Raw genomic sequence first — 3,713 nt, forward strand, 5'->3', positions numbered from 1 at the left:
TAGTGGGTTGATATGGTACTAACAGCTCTTTAAGATATAATGGTGCCATATTGTTAAGGGCCTTGAAGGTGAGGAGGAGAATTTTAAATTCTATTCTAGATTTAACCGGAAGCCAGTGTAGCGAAGCTAATACTGGAGAAATGTGCTCTCTTTTCTTGGTTCTTGTCAGGACACGTGCTGCGGCATTTTGGACAAGCTGCAGAGTCTTTAACGACTTCCTGCTGGAGCCTGATAATAAGGAATTACAATAATCAAGTCTGGATGTAACAAAGGCGTGGATTAGTTTTTCTGCATCCTTTTGAGAAAGGACATGTCTGATTTTGGAGATATTACGCAAGTGAAAAAAGGCTGTCCTAGAAATTTGTTTTAAGTGAGAATTAAAGGATAAATCAGGATCGAAGATCACTCCCAAGTTCCTGACTGTTTCATTGGAAGCAAGGGCAATGTCGTCTAGTGCAGCTATATCGTTAGATAATGTATCTCTAAGGTGTTTAGGGCCAAGTATTAGAACCTCTGTTTTATCTGAGTTTAATAAGAGAAAATTGCGGGTCATCCAGGTTTTTATGTCCTTGAGACATGCTTGGAGTTTAGTTATTTGATTACTTTGTTCAGGTTTTATTGACAAGTATAACTGGGTGTCATCCGCATAGCAGTGGAAATTTACCGAGTGTGTCCTGATAATGTTTCCAAGTGGAAGCATATATAATGAGAATAAAATTGGGCCGAGCACAGAGCCTTGTGGAACACCATGGTTAACTTTGGTGCGCACAGATGACTCATCATTAATTTGCACGAATTGGGAGCGGTCTGAAAAATAGGATTTAAACCATTTTAGGGCGGTTCCTTTAATGCTAATTAACTGTTCTAGTCTCTGTAATAAAATATTATGGTCAATTGTGTCAAATGCTGCACTAAGATCTAACAGAACGAGGACAGACACAAACCCCTGATCTGAAGCTATTAGAAGATCATTAGTGACTTTTGCCAAGGCTGTCTCTGTGCTGTGATTGGCTCTAAACCCTGACTGAAAGTCTTCATATATATTATTTTCCTGGAGAAACTCACACAGCTGATTGGCTACAACTTTTTCTAGGATTTTAGACAGGAAGGGGAGATTAGATATCGGACGATAATTGGCTAAAACCTCTGGGTCTAAGGTGGGTTTTTTGAGGAGGGGTTTGATTACAGCTATTTTAAAAGACTGTGGTACATATCCTGATGATAATGACAGATGTATTGTGTTCAGTAATGAACTGTCAATTAGGGGCAGAATTTCTTTAAGTAATTTTGTAGGAATGGGGTCTGAGATACAAGTTGTTGGTTTAGAAGATGAGATTATTTTGGTCAGCTGATCGAGGCTGATCAGAGAGAAGCTGTCTAAATAATTGGTAAGATTCTTGGCCGTTTCTGAGTTTTCTATTCTTGATGGGGTATTAGTGCCAATTGAGGGCAGGAGATGGTTGATTTGATTTCTAATGGTTAGAATTTTATCATTAAAGAAATTCATAAAGATATTGCTATTTAGGGATCGAGGAATACTGGGTTCGGTGGAGGTGTGACTCTCAGTCAGCCTGGCTACAGTGCTGAAGGGAAACCTGGGGTTGTTTTTATTCTCTTCTATTAGTTTTGAATAGTAGGCAGCTCTTGCTTTGTGGAGGGCCTTCTTAAATGCTTTAACACTATTCTTCCAGTCTAGGAGATTTTCAACACGGTTGCTGGAGCGCCACTTCCTTTCTAGTTTTCTTGATACTTGTTTTAACTCATGTGTCTTGGAATTATACCACGGAGCTAATTTACTATGTTTTATATGTTTCTTTTTTAGAGGCGCTATTGAGTCTAATGTTAATCGTAATGACCTTACAGAGCTATCGACGAGATGGTCAATCTCAGTGGAGCTAGGGTTTTTAATGAATTTGTTGTTTATATCGACGGATAGTACGGGTTTAAATGTAATCGGAATTATTTCCTTAAATTTAGCTACAGCACTATCAGGTAAACATCTTGAAAATGAGTTCATTATTAGTGGCATATATTCTGATAGTGAAAAATCGAAGGTTATTAAATTATGGTCTGATAGAATTGGATTGCGCGGAAGTACTGTTAGATTTTCAATTTTGACACCGTATGATAGTACAAGGTCAAGTGTGTGGTTACAACAATGAGTAGGTTGGTGTACACACTGACTGAAACCAATTGAGTCTAATTGCGAAATAAATGCTACGCTAAGGCTATCTTTATTATTGTCAACATGAATATTAAAGTCACCAACAATAATAATTTTATCGGTCTTTAGGACTAGGTTTGATAAAAACTCAGGGAATTCTGTTAAAAATTCAGTATAAGCCCCAGGGGCACGGTAAACTACAGCAAATATGATTGGCTGTTGGTGTTTCTTTGATTGGCGTGGAAGACTAAGAACAAGACATTCAAATGAGTTGTAGCTTAGTTTAGGTTTAGGATTAATTAATAGACTGGAGTTAAAAATAGCAGCAACTCCACCTCCTCGACCAAATTCTCTGGGAACGTGTGTATTTACATGACTTGGGGGAGTAGATTCATTTAGACTGACATATTCATCAGGATGCAGCCACGTCTCAGTGAGGGACAATAAATCTATTTTATGATCTGAGACTAGTTCATTAACCATGATGGATCGTGGACTATGGTGGCATCTGATTGTGGTGGTGGATCATGATCGTGGTGGCAGCTGATGAAACAAAGGTATGTTCTTTGCAATCTACACTCAGCAGTAAAAGTAGTTAATTAATTACAAATACAATGTACACTGTCATATATTCTATGCATTGTAAAATGAAGTGTCTTTGTCCAATAAGTGTATTAGAGCATTTTTGTAATCCTATGTTCTTTGTGTGTCATCCCTCATGATGGTGGATCCTGATGGTGACAGTGGATCTAACGATGGATTGTGGACTATGGTGGCATCTGATTGTGGTGGAGCATCCTGATCGTGACGGCAGCTGATCGTGTACTATCATTTCAATTGTAAATGTTATTTAGGCAGTTGTGATTTATGTAGTCAGATGTACATTGCTTTTGTACTATACAAATGTCAGGATGACTTCCATCCACATTTGTGTTGTGAGTGATGTATTAAGTGAATATTTTTTTCCTTTAAAATAAACCATTGAGACAAATGTGATTTGTGATTTGGGTGACTGTAAATAAAATGTGAGTGCACTGTCATATATTCAATGTATAGTCAAATGAAGTGTTTTTATGCATTAGGAGCATTACAGCATTGTCTTTACTCCTATGTTCTTTGTATGTCATCCCTCATGATGGTGAACCCTGATGCTGGCAGTGGATCATGCCGATGGATTGTGGAATGTGGTGGTGGTGGATCCTGATCATGATGGCAACTAATCCTGGTGGCAACTGGTTGGGGACAAGACTGCTCAGATAATATTGCATTTGTAGTAGGCAAGTGTCAGAAGGTTTTTCAGCCAAATTTATGTTGTGAGTGGTGTATTATGTGAGTATTTTAGTCCTTTAAGAAAGATTCTTAAACCCCACAGAGATAAATGTCATTTTTGAATTTGAGCAATGCAAATACAATTTGATTGATTGACTTGATAATTGATGCAGTATTTCCAATGCTAATGTGTGAAGTTGTCAAACTATTATTTCATGTATCATATAAACCAATTCATACGAATGAGTGTGATTATTGAATTAACAACAACAAATATGAA

The sequence above is a fragment of the Hippoglossus hippoglossus genome, chromosome 19 (genome assembly GCF_009819705.1).
Source record: "Hippoglossus hippoglossus isolate fHipHip1 chromosome 19, fHipHip1.pri, whole genome shotgun sequence".
In the NCBI taxonomy this organism is placed as follows: domain Eukaryota; kingdom Metazoa; phylum Chordata; class Actinopteri; order Pleuronectiformes; family Pleuronectidae; genus Hippoglossus; species Hippoglossus hippoglossus.